Source organism: Amblyomma mixtum, chromosome 8 (genome assembly GCF_055824585.1).
Source record: "Amblyomma mixtum isolate Tamu chromosome 8, ASM5582458v1, whole genome shotgun sequence".
NCBI classification, from domain to species: Eukaryota; Metazoa; Arthropoda; class Arachnida; order Ixodida; family Ixodidae; genus Amblyomma; species Amblyomma mixtum.
In genome coordinates, this window is record NC_143019.1 from 123,827,866 (window position 1) to 123,848,236 (window position 20,371).

Sequence of the window (20,371 nt, forward strand, 5' to 3'; positions counted from 1 at the left end):
TACAGCACCCTTCAAATCAAGCCATCACCATCCGCCGTATCCTGTATTCATCTACTGAAAATCACAACGTTCTCAAGGATGTCACTTCGATGCAGCATGCTATCTCGCAGGAAGTTTTTTATTGTTGCATTTGGATGCACTTCTAGAGCTGCTTCGCCAAAGCCCTTTTGACAATGACCTCTCTGCAGATTATTCTGCACGTAAGAATAAGTTTGTTCCAAGCACATCTAGGAGGACAAACACCCCCTTCAGCAAAAATTTCATGCTTATAAGTGTCCCTAATGGCGCTTAATTACGCCATTAGGCAGGGTTAGGTGAGCCGAAGAGGAAGAGCACCCAGTGGAAGAGTACCCAGTTTCGTCACCAAAGCTTGACTCGTTTTCATGCCACAAAGATATCTTACTATCGAAGCCTAAAACTAATTACGGTAATTATTCACGTATCTCCCTCGACTCAAATAAGCTTAATGCTGCTGACCACGCAATGTTTCTTCGAGTAGAACTTAACTGCCATTGAAAATTCTACAGACATACTAACAAGAAGCCACATGCGACATAAAAGTGCCATATAATAATATGCCACTGTTTTAGTTTACACACGCTCGTCTCGCTCTGCTGTGTTTTCATCCAGAGCCATATATCTATTGCATTTCGTATTCGGTAAACACTTACAGAGCACAATTATCGCATTTTCAACACAAGCAGAATGAAGCCATACGTATTATTACCTTCAACAACTTCTTATGGAGTGCTGCTCCCTTACTGCATGCTCATAATATCGTAGAAATCACATCCACAGTTCTTTAGTAGTGCAAAAGCCCTATTCCGATCGGCAAACCCGGAACAATACCTTGCGATGTTCGTATGCTTGCGGTGTTTGTGGGTTTGTGCCAAGTTAAATAAAGAAATAAAAATGAATCACAAAAACACCGGCGACTCGGATTCGAAACCAAGGCGGCGCGAACAGGTCACGTTTGCTCGGCACTGCGCGAGAGGAGAGCACGAGGATATCGCCCAAGCCGAATGCGCCTCATGTTAAACTGCAGCAGACTCTTGCGCTCTGCATTCCACCTCTCGTTTTTTGTAAACTAATATTGCTGTCAAACTATTCCTCGCGCTTTCAGCTGTGTCGCCGCAGTGACAGGGAGAGGTTGCTGCATGCTTTCCCTTGGACAATGTTGTGGCAGAAACACGGCACTGGAGCATAGGCCGCCGGTGTACATTGAATAAATCGGCAGTGACAATGAAAAACTTTAGGAGGCGCATAGATGGCTCTCTGTGTCAGTGGACACCTAAATCGCGCCCTGAGGGTCGTCGCGGTGGTGTCCAAATTCAAAAACTTTGGTTTCGCGCTACATTTCGTGTTTAGCAATGCTAAACTACCGGCCGCTTTTTTCTTGCAATTCCCGGGTACAGTTTAACAAGGATCACTTCCCATTGCGGTAACTAAACGTGTCAGTTTCCTTACCACTCGATCCTCACGCCACAATTTCTTGCTTTCGAAGCAAAAGTCAGTTGCGCAAATCTATGTTTATTTTTCTGTCACTTTTATGTAGAATTAATTTCAACTTAGTTTGAAGCAATCGTCTACTACTAATTCTTTTCAATTTAATTTTCGTCTTTGTGTGCAGTTTAGGAAAATAATTTCTTTCAACTGATGAGTACACAGACAGCATTCACTTGAAATATTTCCCTTTACCTATATGTTTATATCAGAATTACCGCAATTTATTTCGTTGATAGTTGCGGCCGTCGTGTATTTTTGCATGCATTCAAACTTTTTTATGTAGGTGTTTAAAGTGTTTTCTGCTGTTTGTAGTTTCAAATTTTCATGCTGTCTTCTAATGGGGGTCCCCTGTGCAGCCGTTCGTTTTGGGACCTCCTTATGTATTTGCCAAATGTGCGTGTACATTTATTTATATATTTATTTTGCCGTCAGGGCCTTGCAGACATTGCAGATGGGAGTGGGCAGAAAATATAGAAGAAACAATGGAGAAAAATGAAACGGGTACATAACAGAATAATCCTCTGTATACAATGTTAGCTAAGACAAAAATCCATTAGTGCAGTACAAGATCGTCAGAGTTTACAGAACACCAGCTAAAGCTTTGCGAAAGTTATTTAGGTCAGTAATAGATACAATTTCATCAGGAAGATCGTTCCATTCCTTAGAAGTACGGGGAACAAATGAGCGTAAGAAAGATGATAGATTATAATAAATTACCCTGAAACGCTATTCATGGTGATGAAATCAAATATTGACACTGAAGAGAAGCGCAAGAAATAGCTAATGAAAAAGTGGCATAGCCATCATAATGATCATCCTCAGCCAGATTACTTCCACATTAGGACGAATTGGATGACTTTTCCGAATATCTTCAGTTATTGATAGCTTGTGCTGGAGGCACTCAAAATTTCCTAATCTTTGTACGATTGACCTCCTCTAAGCTGCGTCTGTTATGTTGCCCTCGTAATTTATTTATTATCCTTTTATTTGCCCCGCATTGCATTTTTCACACTCGTAAATTTCTTTCCCTTCATTTCTCTCAGAGATCATCTTATAATTTTTTTTTTTCTCATGTGTGATTCTCAAGTTCTCTCACTGCAACCATTAACCGTTTTTCTTTTCTTTTCATATATCTGATGCGCGGTACTTCATCTAAATGCGATCCCTTTTGTTAGGCTTCAACTTTCCCGGTCAAAGCTGGTACTCATAGTGCGCGATATTTATACTTAATGTGCGTTCTTCAGGGACACTACTATGCTGCAGTTTACATATTCACTGTCCCCGCAATTCCTGCTACAACGCATTCGCATCATGTACAGTTTTCTTTGAGCCGTCCAGACCTGCGGCTACCACTTTGTACCGCCAGTGCTCAACTTTCAATCGTATGCTGTTCTCCCTGGTGTGGCGATATCCCTATTTTCACACACACCCAACTACTTAAAGCCGCCCAACGCTGGGGCAGTGTAGCTGGCGGCACCTTGGAAGACCACAAGGAGCTAGTCGCCATCGCCAAAGCGTATGCAAAAGGTACTTTTTACTTAAAAAGTTTATTCTCTCTCTCTCCTCTTCCGAACTACTGGACAGTGTACATTACATCTCCTTATATTATATTTAAACCAGCGGTTTCACTCTGCCTGTTTATGTCCTCAAACATAGCCTGTAATGAATGCTGCAGGAGATGTTTGCGACATGGCCTCAACTGCCGCGATTACGTAGCCAGCCTGAAACAGTTGAGCACTGATTCGTAGTTCATCAGAGCCGCGTGGTAATGCAACATTGCCGAGTGCACTCAAAAGAACATGTAATCGCGCCATATCCACGTAAGGCCCGGCAATTTAAAACTTGCGCAATGCAGCTAATAAAGGTAGAGCACTTCCTAACACCCATTAACACTTGTGAGCTGCAATCAACAGATTGCAGCTCTTAAGTGCGACACTTAAGTGCGATCGGAGCTGTAAATTTATTCTGGGCTTTGGCGACTAAATAGCAAAGCGCCGCAAACGAGCTCTTAATTATGTTTACTGATATGCTGACTTTGTTAACAAAATTAATGACACAATTTACACTGCGGATCTCAAGAGGATATAGCATTCAGTTCTTTCTATAGTGATTCATAAGTTTTCTTGCACTGGCCCTCAGCGGCCTCTGAAGCTAATATCGGACCTGTCCGGCTGAGGGCCGTTTCTTGTAAATCGCTGGGAAGAAAAAACATTGATTCATTTATAAAAAACTAATGAAATATCTGTGCGCCGTCTGCATTGTTCGTCTTGACTGGGATGTTCAGTCTATCGAAGAGCCGCATGTTGGACCAACGTATAAAACCCATACGTTTGAGAACGCCTGTTTTCTGTGAGCACTATGCGCTGCTGAGTGGCATGCGCAGAGAGTAAAGGGACCATGCTGAAGGAAATGCGAAGATATGTTTCAATATTTGCGTGGATGTGCACGAACTGGGGATTGCTGTCGATTGTGCCCATTCCTTGATTCAAGCAGTGACTGGAAACATAAGCTATCGTGGCGAATTTTGTTGTTTCTTGTTACAAAGACGGAATAATGTCTCTGTAAAGGTGTTTATTCGAAGCGCAGGACGGTGGGTGCTGGTCGAAGAGCATCACAGCATACACACTCATAGGCGTCACTCAAGATAACGACTGTACTTCATCTACCTCTTCTCTGCGCTGCTTGAACTGCTGCCGGCCGGTTTCATTAGATCTTTGTTATCTCAATTTTTTAGAATGTCTGCACTCTGACACACATGGAAGCTATTACTTTAAAAGAAGAGACTTCGAGAAGGACGCGCTCCTTCTGTTGGCAGCTCTAAGCCTGCTCCAGGAAAAAAAAATTGACTAACAAGTGCCGTCGTGCTCAATTAATCGAGCGAAAATGCGCTAGAGTACACCTATTTTTCTGTGTAATTAGCTTCCCTTTTGGCACCAGTTTTAGCGCAGTGATTACTAGAATTACGAGTTGCTTATTGACTAATTATCACCCATAATGACATATTCCAGTTTAGCATTCCGACCTAAGAACAATATAGTGTGACTGATTCTCATTAGATGTGAGCATATCTATTCTAAACGCAAGCGCGAGTATATGAGACGCTTTCGAGAGAAAGCAACGTATCCCTGTCTTCACATTCCACTTTTACTGGGCGACCTTGCGTATACGACACTTATCTCTCAAGGCTGTAAAATTTTAATCCCAATAGCCGGCTCACATAAAAAAGTTGTGGCTATAATGGTTATGATATGGTATCTGTGGTTAAACGTCCCAAAGCTGCATATCTGGTATGACAGACATCATAGCGCAGAACACCAGATTAATTTCGGCCTCCTGGGCCTCGATAATTATGGTGCAAGATGTGGCACTGTGCCTAGGGCTTTAGAATTCTTCTTTCTCGTGCGCTGTGCCCACCTTCAGCAGAAACGCTTTGAGTTCGCTTACTCATACCAGAACAGGCAGAGAGGATGTACCCGATGAGAATGCGGCTTTATTAAGTAAACCACCTGCAAGGTTGCGATGCGAAATCAGTTATTGTCATGTGGGCCTTGGGGTTAAATTCAAAATATTAAAGGGACTATGAATAAATTAACAGACATTACGTAAAGCAGATGAGAGATAGGCATTTTATCACTCGTCACCCCAGCGCAAGAATTTTTGAGCTAGCATCAATAGCAACCAAATTATAGACGATTAAAAACTACGCTCCTCCTCTCCCCCTTCAACTCGTATTCGAGAAATGACCGCCAAGTGCACTTGTCTAAGACAGTTCTCGCGGCGAGGACGAAAATAGCCTTGAACTCGGCGCGCGCAGCACCGCCGCTCCTCTCTGGTATGCCCCGGCGGCAGTGCCACCAAGGCATGGTACGCAAAATACATGTGTGCTACGCAATCTTTCGTGCGCCGAAGTGGTTGGAGGACGCTAGCTCTGCGCCTAGATATCGCCACGAATTGCCACCGTGTTGTTTTCGGCCGTAGCAGCAACTATCTGAAAGGTGAAAATGACCTCCAGAACAGCACGAAGAGCATAGACAGCCGCGGCATGTGTGGGCTGTTTCATTTGCACCGCTTCGCAGATAAGGTGTGTTTTTTGGATTGCGAGCATCAACCAAAGCGGTTTGATCCTGACGGTCGCGTTTCACGCGTGCTCTGAACAATTTCTTGGTGACAGCTGATGGTCAGTAACTTAACTGCGCGGAAGGTACTATTGGCAGCAAATATTTACGGGATGAGGGTGAGCGGAAAAAAAAAATTTCCGTGCACATAATCCGATCGCCCTAGAATTTACTTAGGTGTAAGAGAACATGAAAATTCCACTGCTGTTAATAATACTAGGCGACTTTTATTTATTTATTTATTTCAAAATACTGCAGGCCAGTAGATTGGCCCATGCAGGAGGGGCTTACAAGGCATTGAAAATGACAAATACTAAGAAAATAGATGGGGTTACAAACTATGAGCAGAATAACGAAATGCAACGCTCATTCACTCGAGAAAATGCTTCTCAAGAGCTTCACTAAAATTTGAGGACTGGAAAATGGCCTCGGGAAAAGAGTTCCAGTCAGAAACAGTCCGTGGAAAAAAACTGTGCTTCAATGAGTCAGTCTTTGCAAAAATGGGTTCCAGCAAATGAATTCGTGAATGGTGTGTTCGGCGCGACAATTGTTTGAGAATTACAGGGCGGTGTATGTTTAGTTTACGTGTTAAAAGGTTATGCATAAACAACAGACGGGAAATTTTTCTGCATACTTCAAGTAATGGAATATGGTTGGTTTTCATTAGTGTTGTAGATTAGTCTAACCTCCTGCATTTGTTATAAATAAACCTAACCGCTTTCCTTTGCACCATCTCTATCTTGTATATGTCTTTCTTTATGAATGGATCCCATAATACCGAAGCGAACTCTAATTTGAACCTAATGAATGTTGAGTATGCAAGGAGTTTAACTTAAAGAAAAAGACGAGGAGCAAATGTCTGCAATGTGTGAAGTCCATGTTAAGTAATGTGTTAGCGTTACCCCTAAATATTTATATTGTGTAACCTCGTAGATTACATGATCTTGCAAGGTGTAAGAGAAAGAACTAAAATGTTTTTTGCGCGAAATGCGTAAGAGAACCGTTTTATCAACGTTTAGTTGCATATCCCATTTTACGCACCACTGATGAACACCTAGAAGCGCATTTTGCAAGATGTAGTGATCGCTCTGGTTATTTATGGTCTTAAAAAGTATGCAATCATCTCCAAAAAAAGCTTTATAGAGACATTTCCGGGGATCGAAGCAGACAGATCGTTTATATAGATTAGGAAAAGCAGTGGCCCTAAGACGCTGCCTTGAGGTACACCTGAAGTAATTAGAAGACCGTTAGATCAGCAGCCATTAACGTCTATGTATTGTTTCCTATGTTTAAAATAAGCATGAATCCAGATGACAAGATAAGTAGGGACGCCAATACTATCTAATTTAGAAATGAGTTTGCCATGAGAAACAGTGTCATAAGCTTTGCGTAAGTCTAAAAAAAATAACATCAACCTACCCGGATTTATCAAGAACAACTTGGAATTCATTAACCGTAGAAACCAACTGCATCACGGTGGACATACCCTTTCTGAAGCCGTGTTGCAAAGGGGATAAAATGTTATTTTCAGCTTGAAACGAATTAAAGGGACTGTGAGGAGAGCTCTATTGATATTTTTTTTTATAGCAAAATCTGATAGTTCGGCATTTCATGGCTTTGTTGCCACTTGGCCGGCCGCGAAAGATGCATTTATTTCTAAGAAATTTGGATTCGAAGTTGAAGAAGTTTTTCCCGATGCTCTGATTCAAACTTGGGATTCTCCTATGACGACACAGGACTAAGTGACGTGAAACATGACGGACACATGACGTAACGCAGACTCCGTGATTACTGACGGCCAGCAGAGCGGCCTAGCAGCAGCCGAAACGAAAGCTACCGCCGGCCGCACGTTTAACGCATCTATCGGCTATTGCGGCCGTCGCTACCGTCGCTTCGTTTGCGTTTGCACCGGCGTTTTGCCAGCGTTACGATGGACCCAGTTCTCGAAGTCGTCAACGAAGTTCTCGCAAATAGAGACCTTTAGCATACCGTGTACCTTGTTACCGTTAGCGGAATACCGGGAGCCCGCCTACTGCCGTTGAGCAGGCGCTGATTGGTCTCGATGCTGCAGGCGTGCGCTTAGCTGCCGGGTACGTGGCGTCATCTGGCGACGTCAATGAGATTCGCGCATGCATTGGCTGCGCCTCAAAGATTTGTAGTTTCTCGTGTCCCAGTGTTACTAGAAACAATGGTTCTAGCAACACTGTTTTGTCCTATGACGTCATCACGCTGTGGCGGCGATACCTGTATTTTGATTCTTGCACTTTTCTACGTTACAAGAGCTTTGTTGTCAGCATGAGTGGCGTTTTTGTAATCAGGAGCTGGTATTCTGTCGATACAAGCCAACTTCAATTTCTCCTCAGTGTCCCTTTAAGGCACCCAGAGAATATGTGTTCTATTAACTTACAACAAAAAGAAGTAATTGAAACCGGTCTGTAGTTAGAAATACTTAGCTTATCTCCTTTTTGATGGATTGGCACAATACATAAAAAAGTCGCACGGCAGCGATAATTTATTTTTTTCCGAGAACACACCCGCCTCTCTTCATTTCTACTGCCGATAGTACGCGCGCATATGTGGCTATGAGAAAAAAAACGCCATTCTTGCCCACATACGGGAATTTTGTCCGCATCAAATGCCCTAGAAAATCACCGTGCATGAAGGCAACTTTCACACATTTCAAAATTGGCTGGAGGCGTAGCGCGAGGGCCGACTACATGCGGACAAAAAAAAATGGAGGGGGAGTTAATCTTTACGCACACGTGACCGGACCTCGTTTTGGTTTACGCATGAGAAAGCATCCTGTTTTTAATAAAGTTTTGCATGAAAGATTTTGATGCGCTTTTTCGCCACTTTAAAATTCTGCAGAAATGTTCAGTCCACAAAAGCACACGGCTAGAGCTCACTGCCCCGCATTGTCTGTCGCTGGTACATTTGAAAGAACACAGTTGTATCCCCTGCTTATACCTAGACCTAGATTCCCGTCATTCGGCGCGTGACGATCTATTCGTCACCTCAAGATGTTCCATTGTAAGAATGACGGCAAGGGCGAAAAATTCGCTTCTCACATACCCACGTCGGCCTTCACGAAACAAACTCATTGCTGCAGCTTTTAGGACAGTAGGTTTAGTGCAAACACGCTAAACCTATTCGACAAATAAATTCGACTAACATGATACTTAAAAAAGTCGCCAAGAAGTGACTAGCATCGCTAGCTTCCGACATTAATCCTAGCTGGTTACCGTAGTCTATCTCTCAAACTGAGTCAAATATCACGGAAAGTTGCTGGAGGGTTTCCTTCGACCGCCGTCACATCCAGCACTACGCCAACGCCGTTTTTCGCCACGTAAGTTACGCCAAACTCTTCAAATTTTCTTGAGCTATGTCAGTCATCATCACAACGGTGGAAAATCCTGCGGCGCCATAATCCGCCAGTGTTCCGACCATTTCTTGACTGAACGTCTTCACTTCTGCTTGAAAACCTTTTTCTTTTAGTACGCAATTTTGAGAACGCGAAAAAGTCAATGCGGAAGTTCCAAGCAGCCTATTTCTGCCACCTGCTTCCGGTTTAGTGTGTGGACCGCGAATGCGATCGCGCATACAAGCGTGGCGGTCATTTCCAGCCTAGACACATGATAAAATGATGCATATATAACATCTATATATATGCCATCTAACATCTATTTATATAACATATATATGCCCTCCTCCGAACCATCCTATGGGGGCGCCTTATCCAATTGGCCGACTCCTCTCATCCTCTACTTGACTCCGCCCACCTGCAGTCGGGCGCCTTGGCTCCGCCCACCTGCGCCTGGATCCCGCTCTCCCTTTCCCCACAATGCTGCACCTGTGCTTGGCGTTGGCTTTCCCCTCGATAGGCTAAGCCTTCTCCACATCACTCCACCCGCGTTACCACGCCTAGTCCCATGAAAAGCGCGACCAAAAGTAGCTTCGCTGTCAAAATATTTTGTTGTTTTAATGATCTCCCACCAAAAATGCGCACCGCCCTTAAAACAGAAACCTTCGCAGTCAGTCCACCATACCTGGTGAGTAGTCCCGTTCCTAGCCAGTCATGAAGCAAGTGGTACTGGTTTCCCTTTGTCAAAATCTTGCTGCTTGACAAAACTTCCTGAAACATAACATTCACTGTTAGGATTATTGCAATGCTCAATACAACTCTTTGCATTCTTGAAGGAGCGAAACATGGCTTCATACCATGAGGCCTTCATTGCACTCTTTGTCAGTATTGCCGGAACTTGCATGTGACATATAACTAAGCCTCCACAATGTAAAATATTTCTTAGTAGACCGCTTCACGGAAGATGTAATAAAAAGTAATCATTACGGCAACAAGATCGGTATAGGCGTCAGCTTACCTTGTTACACTCGGGAAATTAAATGGCCGCTCATGATTGAAATCGAAGGAAAGAAGCGCTTCTGTTATAATTATTCCTGAATGTGCTGACACAAAAGCCCCCCCCCCCCCCCCCCCCCTTTTTAAAGCGACCGGGAAAGAATCGAACTGCTATGATTCAATCCTTATCCGTCATACTGGAGGGTGCTTTTTCGTGTCAGTATCGAATAGTGCGCAATATGTTTTAATTACCTGACAATATGTTTTAATTTTGATGGTTTGGTTTGGTTTATGGGGTTTAACGTCCCAAAGCGACTAAGGCTATGAGAGACGCCGTAGTGGAGGGCTCCGGAAATTTCGACCACCTGGGGTTCTTTAACGTGCACTGACATCGCACAGTACACGGGCCTCTAGAATTTCTCCCCCAAAGAAATTCTAGCCGCCGCGGCCGGGATCGAACCCGCGTCTTTTGGGTCAGCAGCCGAGCACCATAACCGCTAAGCCACCGCGGCGGCGTTTTAATTTTGACTACTGGCACACAGCAGCTGACATTTCTAGTGACTGTATTCATGCACTGAACACATTACAGGATGGATCGCAGTGCACTGTAAGAAACAGTTATAATGCGGCGCGTCGTAACAACTGGTGCGTGCAACTGTGAGTAAATGGGGCGGATGTGCCTAGATCATTCGCACCAGGGAAAAATGCATTACCGTCCTTGAACGAAAATTCTCGAAGTGCGCGAAATTTCCTGCAAAAAAAAAGAGCTTGAATATTTTGTTTCTGGGAAGGGGTGCTTTATTGAAGACTGTTTGAAAAACAAAGAAATCCAACCTCGCTTTTTTTCCAGGCTACGAGTGAATAACGTGCTAGAAAAATGTTCTGCATAACCGCACAGCCAGTGCATACCAACAGCTGTCACGTTACTAAACTATCAACAGTTAGAGGCGATTTACTGACATGCCTACCACTTTTTCCAAGTCACTGGCAGAAGGAGGATCTGCCATCTAAAGCAGTGTCGTAAGGTTTCTGTTCCATGTGTTTCCAAAAGTTTGGTTACGTTGCCTCTGAGGACGGTAAACTTGTATCTGAGGCATTCCAGAATTGGTCACGATTTGCAGAATGCGTGTGTTCAATGACACCTTCCACATGGTGTTCTCGGCGCCTGAAACTAATGTGTTCCTATTGCCACGTATCATTGTAGTGTTTGTTCGTTCACTGTCAAGGCTGCAGGAAAGGGTTGTTATCACTTTTGTTCGTGACGCGAAAAGCGACCGGACTAATCTCGATTGTTCACAGCCATGAACAGCTGCATCTACTTGTTTCTAGATTACTCTAGATGATCTCGACCTGTTATCTCGAAGTTTCCTTGCCGGCTTTAAATTGAACGATGCCGCGAGCAGCGGGCATTCGTAGATCGACGATTGACGAGCACGCTTGTTGCTTACGCCGAGTGATTCAGTTCTTTTGCGGGCGCAAGTCAGCCCTAATAAAGAGCTTCGTTTGCAAGTATTTCTGATGTCTTCCTGACCGCTGGACTGCCGTCACTAAAACGTGACATCTGGTGGAGGTGCTGGGTAGCCTTCCATGTACCGGACACCCCCAGCAAGTCGCGACGCCAGCCCTTCGAGTCATTCACCGGAGGACTTGACTCCAGTCTACCACGCAGCCTCTTGGAGCCTCCAGCCATGACTTACGCCGCAGCAGTGCGCCATCCTGCACCTCGACGACGGCACCTAAGCCCCTATCGCCATTAGCCAGCTGCGCTGGAGCGCCGCCCTCTCGCCCCAACCTGCCCGTCCTACGAGCGTCGCACACGGCCTAGGAAATGGGACGAGTGGAGAACACCCGACCAGCGCCGCCAACTATGCTTCCACTGTGGAGAAGCCGGTGACATTCTCCGGTACTGTCCATACAGGAGAATGGGCATCCGAGGATTTTCTTACGACGCCCCACGACCCCGACCTGGCCTGCGACCAGCCGCAATCGAAGAGTTCTTGCGTCGAAGAATACTCATCGCCGAGCCGCCCATCTCGTTCTCCGTCGCCATCGTCACCGCGCTATGTATCTCCTAGCCGAGGCTACGCAGTGCGTGGACGCTCCCCCGGCCCCCCGAAGGTTAAACTGAATAAAGCAGCCTCTGGAGGTGAGGTTGCTTCTGAGCGCAAGAACTAAGACCGTCCATCGACGAAAACACAAGACTATGCCTCAACTACGACGACGACCCCTACGGCGACGACACCTACGACGACGGCCTCTACGACGACGGCCCCTACGACGACGACGACTCCTACGACGACGACGACTCCTACGACGACGACGACTCCTACGACGACGACGACTCCTACGACGACGACGACCCCTACGACGCCGACGACCCCTACGACGCCGACGACCCCTACGACGCCGACGACCCCTACGACGCCGACGACACCTACGACGCCGACGACAACTACGACGCCGACGACAACTACAACGCCGACGACGACGACACAGCCAGACTTGAAGCTTTTACCGCTGCCCTTAAACTTTATTACGAACGCTAAAGGACTCGAAGTTCGCATTCTCCGCGTTTATTTTCATTTTAAAGCATCGAGACGATGCTTCTTTGCGAGGGGGGTAATGCCACGTATCATTGTAGTGTTTGTTCGTTCACTGTCAAGGCTGCAGGAAAGGGTTGTTATCACTTTTGTTCGTGACGCGAGAAGCGACCGGACTAATCTCGATTGTTCACAGCCATGAACAGCTGCATCTACTTGTTTCTAGATTACTCTAGATGATCTCGACCTGTTATCTCGAAGTTTCCTTGCCGGCTTTAAATTGAACGATGCCGCGAGCAGCGGGCATTCGTAGATCGACGATTGACGAGCACGCTTGTTGCTTACGCCGAGTGATTCAGTTCTTTTGCGGGCGCAAGTCAGCCCTAATAAAGAGCTTCGTTTGCAAGTATTTCTGATGTCTTCCTGACCGCTGGACTGCCGTCACTAAAACGTGACACTATGTTCCCCAGGTCGACCATCTTGCATCAAAACATCAGTTGCTACTTTACCGCTGACCTGTGAATTTCTCTCCTATAGGTCCCGTTTCAACGCGACAGCGTTAAGGTCCCCGTGTCGCAGAAAAGCCGATGTCGTCGGCGGCGTTGGCCGTGAGCGATAAACACCAGCAGCATTAATAAATAACAGCGAGGAGTTGGGGAATCGAACCAGGGCCACCTCGGAGTGCGAGATGAGCATGGTAACCACACCGCCACGCCAGCTCGATGGTCTGGAACGAACCAAGGCGCGTCTAGTGAATACGGTGTTGTCTTAGAAGGGTGCTTTAGGGACATGTACTGTGCTGTATATTAGTAATTTCGAGCATGGAAATTACAGAAGTCTCAGTTAAGCGAGTAGGAAAGTACGTTTCCGCTACTTTTCCTCTTCGCTTGGGGTACACGTAGCGCCATCAGGCGGCGCCCACTAAAACCACTCCCTCCTCCTCATCCTTCTCGCAATGTACGCCACTGCCCCAACAGATAGCGCTAAAGCCCCTGATAGCGCGCGACGGCAGCGCCTCCCGCTCGTCTCGTTCGGGCGCAGAGGGGCCGTGCGGGGACGCAGGAATCGCGCGTTGAGCGGCGAACTCAGCGCTCATCCAAGGCGCGTTCACCACGAAGCTTGCGGCTTGCTGCCCGTTCGTTCGGCGCGGAAGCTATGCTGGCGTTTGTGGCATCGGGTTTGTCGAGTGGCCTCCTAGAGACTCCGAGCGATTGGTCCAACAGGCAAGGCGTCGCGCCGAACCGGCCATGGGGTTCCACGGACTACCTGGCGGGCTGCGACACGCTGTCGCGTTCCAGTCTTAAATGTGAAGCTTAAGCGTCCTCCAACTTTTTTATTGCTGGTTTCATCACGTTTGTAGACTTGACAGCAGTTCTCTGTTATATGTGGGCGTTTTTTCCCCTGTCACAAGGAAATCCCAGTGTTTAGTTCATACTATATAAAAGATTGTACCTGAAAAAGCAACCTAGGAACAAAAACACTTTCTTCTGTTCCAAGAAGCTCAACATGCACTACGATATTTAGTGACTACTTTACCTCAACGTACTGAGCCTTGTAGAGGGCCAACAATGGCGTGAATCCTAAGTACACCAGATAACGCCCGTACTTCTGAAACCTGGCATGGAATCCACACATTAGAGCAAATGTCTCTGAAAAGAAAAGCAGACAAAGACCAAATAAGCGCAAAAGCGAGTGAAGCGTGGAATAAAATGATGTAAAAATTGAACCTTGTAGTCAACTGCACAAAACAGCCACATAAGTTCTAGCTTGTGTTGGTAATTTTCCCCATTTGGAGGAGCAAGTAAACGATCAATTTCGCCGACACCTTACCCTGATGCGCAGAGAGCGCAGATGTCAGGGGAGGCTAAAAATATTGGCAACTACTTCTTATTAGAGCCTTGCTCGGGCTCAGATTGAGTCGCATGCTGGCACTGTTTGGGCATCAGACTGAGGCTGGTGCTGTGATCTAAAGAGAGGTAGCTGTAAAGGCCGAGCCCAAGGCGGAAATCCTCAGCTTGTACTAGGCGCGCTTCATCAAGCTCCGGCCCGGCTTGGGCCTGCAACACATCCTTCCACTGACCCCGGCCCGGGCCGCAAAGTTCGGCGTGAATCCCGGCTTGGCACCAGCCAGCGGCAGCGTCACACGTAAATATCTCATTATGTGGAACTACACTCCCAATACGCAAGGAAAGATGCAGCCGGCAAAGGCACGGACATCGCATACTCAGCAAAAAAACTAATTGTTTGGTAAGCAGAAAAGTATAAAAGGTGAGGGGTGTTCTTACGGTGGTTTATTGTTAACGGTGGTTTCGCCCGTGAAAATAATTCCGAAAGCCAAATCAAAAGGGTGCTACACGGGTAACAGACTACTTTGCGTCGACTCTTGCTTTTTAATCGAAGCCTGTTTTTGCCTGGAATGTCTGAATGCAAAACTTTCCTCGTACCTGCATCGATCATATTTCATTGTTTTTATTTGAAACACCATTTTGTGGGCTGAATTATTGCCACACTGAGCGCGTGTCAATGAAGGCCAACATCAAAAGCTCCTGTTTTTGAAGTTTGTAATACGGGAGTAATTACTCATTGAGTTTAGCCCGCATTAAGAAACCCGAACTGGCCCGAAACTATAAGCTGTTCCCCAAAACAGTTTCTCATATCATAGCGTTTTTGGGAGGTGAAGTCACACACTCAAGACAAGCAGGATGCTCGTTGAGCAACCGAGCGAATGTTCTGCTCCATCGGATTCTAGGTCAATACAAAACCAAGCCAACGATGTTTGCAGTTTATATGAGAATGAACTTGCGAGACGAGCCGTGTGTGTGTCGCGAATCGGGTGGACGCGTCCCCGACTGGTGAAGGGGAACGCTTTCGCGTGCAGGTTCGAAGAAAGGAACAAAGAAATCAAACAAAACAAAACGAAGCCGTGTTTATATTTTAAAGGAAAGGAGCCAATAAAAGATACGAAAACATCAAGGAAAACACACACTAGAAACGCGTACAACACTAGAGACAAAAAGGAGAGAGTTCACCGGATACAAAGCGTCCCAGTTGGAGCGGGAAGGCCTTGCAGGTGACACAGACGCGGGTTGGCGAGTTGCGATGCGTCGCCGGCGTTGCGTCCAGGGAGGCGGTGGTAGAGAGCCAGGAGAGGAGGAACGGAGATGACACGGAAGACGCTGACGAACTCTTGTCAGTCGCCCCAAGAACTGGGCAGCAGCAGCAGGAAAACCGTGGCCAGGTCTTGTCGATGGCGTTCCAAAACGCCGTAGACTTGTGCAGCCTATCCAAGGAAGCCTTTACAGCAAAATGGCAATTGCAGTAGGCCTGCGTCGTATATTCAAGGGAAGTTGACGGCAGCACAGACCCGTAGTCTGACGGCTGCCATCCCCACGCTTGAATGAGGCTTAATGATCTTGAGTCGATGATTCAAGGGAAGCCACCGGCAGCTCGGATCCAACATCCGACAGCTGCCACTTCCACGCTTGAACGGCCAGACTTGTGCTATGGTGTCTTCGTCAACACCTCGGTTTGCTGACACGTAGCTCTACGCTCCTCGTGCCTGCCTCGCACACACCACTCGCACGAGCCCACGCGCAACGCGGTGCTGGCACGTACGGCGCTCCGCTGTCCGACGCACCACTGCCGACACGCCGCGTTCCAAAAATCCCTCACCAGTGTGGTGTGGAGAGCGGTCGGTTGCGGCCGCTGTTCAATTATTCAAAAATAGTATTAAACTTAATTCCCCGCATCGTTCAACCTCGCCGAAAGTGCGCATGAATAGTTACAAAGACATTGGAAGTGCACCGAGTGACGCCGGAAAACTCGGTACCAAACGACATGTCTGCGTCAACAAAGAAGTGTAGAGACGTCTCAGAGTAGGATTCTTTCCTTGCTGAAACGATTCGGCTATCATAAAACACACACACACATGCTCTTTCTTTTGCAATTGTTCTCGTGCAAGAAAAATTCATCTACAGCCAACAACAAAAATAAGCGCTTAGTTACACACTACGGGCCCGTTTCCCCTTGTCGCTGCTAGAACGCGACAAGTGTGCGTCACTGCGCAATAATAAATCCAACTCAGGACACAGACCCTCAATGTACGACCCAGTCCAAGCCAGGCTCGCAAATTGGAGCTCTGGCCAAACTGAGGCCTGGCTAAACAGCGCATTTCCTGGCCCGTCCCTACCCACGGGAGGCCCGAGCCCGGATTATGCTCTACTTGCCATTACTTCGGCTGCCTCCTACATTAAGATGTCAGCCGGATAAAGTTTTTTTTCATAATATGCGATTCTACTGAAATTTGTGGCAACGTTTGGAAAATTTTCAGTTATAGCTCCATGACAGCTATTTGGCTTGGCAGCCATTTCACCAAGGCTTAGCGAGTGTAAATCAAACTTGGCGGCCATGAGACAGAGGCGATGCTCTCAGCGGTTTTACAAACGCGTCAGTACTTATTGAAGAGCACAACAGTTTGAACTTGGGGATTTATCGCATTCAACGGGTCGTCTTCATTCCTGTGAATACGACAGCAATGCTTCAAAGTACTACTGGGCGCGTAGCACCCATAGATAGAAAGCTAAGATAAGGCTCCCTTTCTTTTTAATCTGTTTTCACATAATGGAGCCTCACATAAAGCTAACACAAGGAGAGATAAGATATATAGGAAACGCAGTTTAGAGTGTATCAATTGAATAGCAATGATCCTGACATGGTATGCCGTGGAATACCGGCTTTCCAAGATTCAGGGGCAAATAACAGCTCCTATTATATGCGAACATCTCTTGGGTATTCACAAGGTAATTCCAGGACAGTAACTTCTCAGCTAAGAAAAAGAAGGTTGTAATTTCTCTGAATGTGTTTCATAATTTAAAAAATCGATAGCCTTTGAAGTTACCGAAAATTTCCAGAATTAGTTCCTTTCCTTCAAATTATTTAAGTGTTATTTATTTTTGGATCACTAAATGAAGCTCAGTCGACATTTAAATTCGAAAACAAAACTTGGATGAAGATATTGAGCTACGTCTCCCGCAAGAGTAATTTATTCGTGTCGAAATGTACTTTTTTTAACCCTGTTAAAACGACACAATTGAATAAAAATGGCCTCTATAGTTTCAAATTTCATTATTTTTGCTGAATTCATGTATTACCACAGCTTTTCGCGCACTTCGTACTTTCCAGGAATATACCGGACGTTATTTAAACGCTATCGATGCAGGAGCATACAAAGTATTTTCAAAAATGAACTTTATTGGTTCTATTTCAAAGAAATAAGTGTCTCTAGCTTTGCTGTTTTTCAGTCCCGGAAACTCTGAACAAACGTGTCTATTCTTCGTTGGCGCCACGAACATGGTACTCACTGTTAGAATCGGAGAAGTGAGCTACATAATATGTTTTCTATTAGGAGGTTTACAAACTTCTTTGCCTTGTATATAAATTTCCTTTTAGCAGTTTACAGTTTTGTCTTTATGCTTTGTTATATTATGTTTGTGACGTTCATGCATCTTTTAACTAGGTACTTTGTGGTGTTTCTTTGTATTACTCTGTTCTTGTAACCTAGACTCATCTCCATGGATGTCACCAATTTTGCATTTTGATTCATTTCTTTTGCTCTTTTGCAGTCTCTTTTTCAATGTAACCCACTCCCTTATGAAATACCCTCCGCCCCTGAGCTTAACGAATAAAATTAAGACAAAGAATTGAAAGCTGCGGTTCAAGGTTTTCCCGTAAGAGTTCCGCCATGACAAGAGTTCTAGAACTGATGTCCAGACTAGATTCACCGTCGTCTCTTATTGCTGCAAAATACTGTAACGGCACACGACCTACGCTAACCAAGAGTGCGCTGCGGTATACAAATAAAGAAGAGGCGCGGGGCGAGAGGTAGAGAACGAAAGAGAACCGCCGCGGCCGGTTGTGTCTGGGTCTCCTGCGTCTCTCTGCCTTTTGCTGCGCGGGCCCGCCGTCCCGTAACATTTGGTGGCAGCGGTGGGATCATGCCGCTCACCCGCTCCCAGGATCAAGTACCCGACGTGTCAGTCGACAGGATTCCGCCACCAGCCGACGGCGCCGAGGACGCAGCGGCCGGCACCGCTAGACCTGGGCGCTTGGAGGGGCTCGGTTCTCCGCAGCGGCTGGACGCCGGTATTGAGCACCTCCTGGATATTGTCACTCAGCGGATGGACGCGTGGGAGGCCCGTCTGACTGCCCAGGCTGGGGAGATGGAGGCGATCCAGCGCGACTTCCGTCGCCTTCTGCCAGTCGAGCCGAACACGGGTCCGGTGCCTCTGGACGTGCCCGCCGCCGCTGTACCCGGCTCTGCCGTCGCTGTACCTGCGGTCGTAGCAGCCAATAGCGTGCTCGGCGCGGGCGCATCATTGGACGTTCGACGGCACCATTTCGTGGGATGCTTACCGCATCCAGCTGAACAGTATTGCGGCGGCGAGAGGCTGGGACGAGCAGATGAAGGCACGGATGCCCGTCGCCAAACTGAGAGGCCGCGCGACTGAGCTGCTGCAGAACGTGCCGCCCGACCAACTGGGCTCTTATACTGGCCTGGCGGGCCTCCTCGCCGACCACTACAGTGCCTCGGGTCACCCCCGTGTGCAGTACCACCGCCTGCGAGCCCGCCGTCAAGAGCCCGGGGAGACATACCAGGACCTCGCCGCCGCCATTGAAAGCCTGGCTCTGCAGTCGATGCCGGGGGCGCCTCAGAACGCCGTGGCCCTGGTTGGCACCGAGGCGTTCGTCGACGCCATCCGACTCCCTGAGGTGCAGCGCTTGGTCCGCTCTGGGCGTCCTGAGTCCGTCCGCGCCGCCATGGCGCTCGCCGTCGAGGTGGAATTGACTTTGCTGGCCACGCGGGGGTCGCCACCGTCTTCCGAGCACAGCGTCCCGGTGCAGGCTCCTCGGTTCTCAGTCCCCACAGCGGCCTCTACCCGACGCAGGCGTAATGACACCCGCACGACCTGCTTCCGCTGCGGCCTGAGGGGACACTACGCGAGGGACTGTGCTGGCCCTCCGACGTCGGAAAACGACTCGGTGGAACGGTGCCCCCGGATAAAGTCCGTCCCCGCACTCCTTAGTTCGCCGCGTCCCCTTCTTTCGTCGGCTTCAATGACAACTGAAGCTCCCTACGTGCTCGTTGACGTCGCCCTGCTTGATCGGCACGTAGCGGCCTTGGTCGACACCGGAGCGGTTGTCAATGTGCTCGAAAAATCGCTTATTGTCAACGCGCCCCACCTGCTTCTTCCAGCCGCCAAAACCCGGCTCGTAGCTTTTAACGGCGCCCCGGTGGAGCAAGTCGGACGTGTTACCGTCAACTTGACAGCACTCGGAAAGACCATCTCCACCGAGTTTGTTGTCGCGGACAGCCCTATTTGGCCAGTGGTCCTCGGGTGCGGGTGGTGCCAGCAAGCCGGAGTCGTTCTCAATTTTACCACCACAGAACCACGTGCGAGCCAAACTCTGTTTAGGCCGGGTTGGCTTAGCTGGATTTCCAGCATCGGTGTCACCCTGTGGCAGTCCCTGGTGTCGGCGACCAAGCGTGCTTCAGGATCTGTGCACTACCTCGGAACGAAGTGGCCACGTCGAGTCAAGCCAGTCGACGTCACTACCGTGACTGCGGCGACCGCCGTGACTCTGCCACCGGGTGCGGCAACTTGGGTCCATGCCAAGTCTGACAATCCAATCACAGCGGATGTGATTTTCGAACCTACCCGGTGTTCGGCTCCAGCCCGAGAGATGACCTCCCCTCGAAGACTTCTGTCTGTGCTCAATGGTGAGGCCCACATGCTAATGCTTAATATCAGCCGCGCACCGCTCGTTCTGACTCCCGGCACGCAATTGGGTGCAGC

At 47.5% G+C, this 20,371-nt stretch overlaps 1 pseudogene across 1 annotated transcript in view; it reads right to left on the reverse strand.

Moving 5' to 3' along the window:
• The window catches only part of LOC149334207 (cytochrome P450 4c3-like), a 78,355-nt pseudogene that overhangs the window by 41,183 nt on the left and 16,801 nt on the right, over nt 1–20,371 (reverse strand). The window contains exons 3-4 of the transcript XR_016284731.1: nt 14,055–14,167; nt 9,668–9,753 (exon numbers count right to left, since the gene is read on the reverse strand). The product of XR_016284731.1 is annotated as a cytochrome P450 4c3-like (transcript). The remainder of the gene's footprint in view (nt 1–9,667; nt 9,754–14,054; nt 14,168–20,371) is intronic.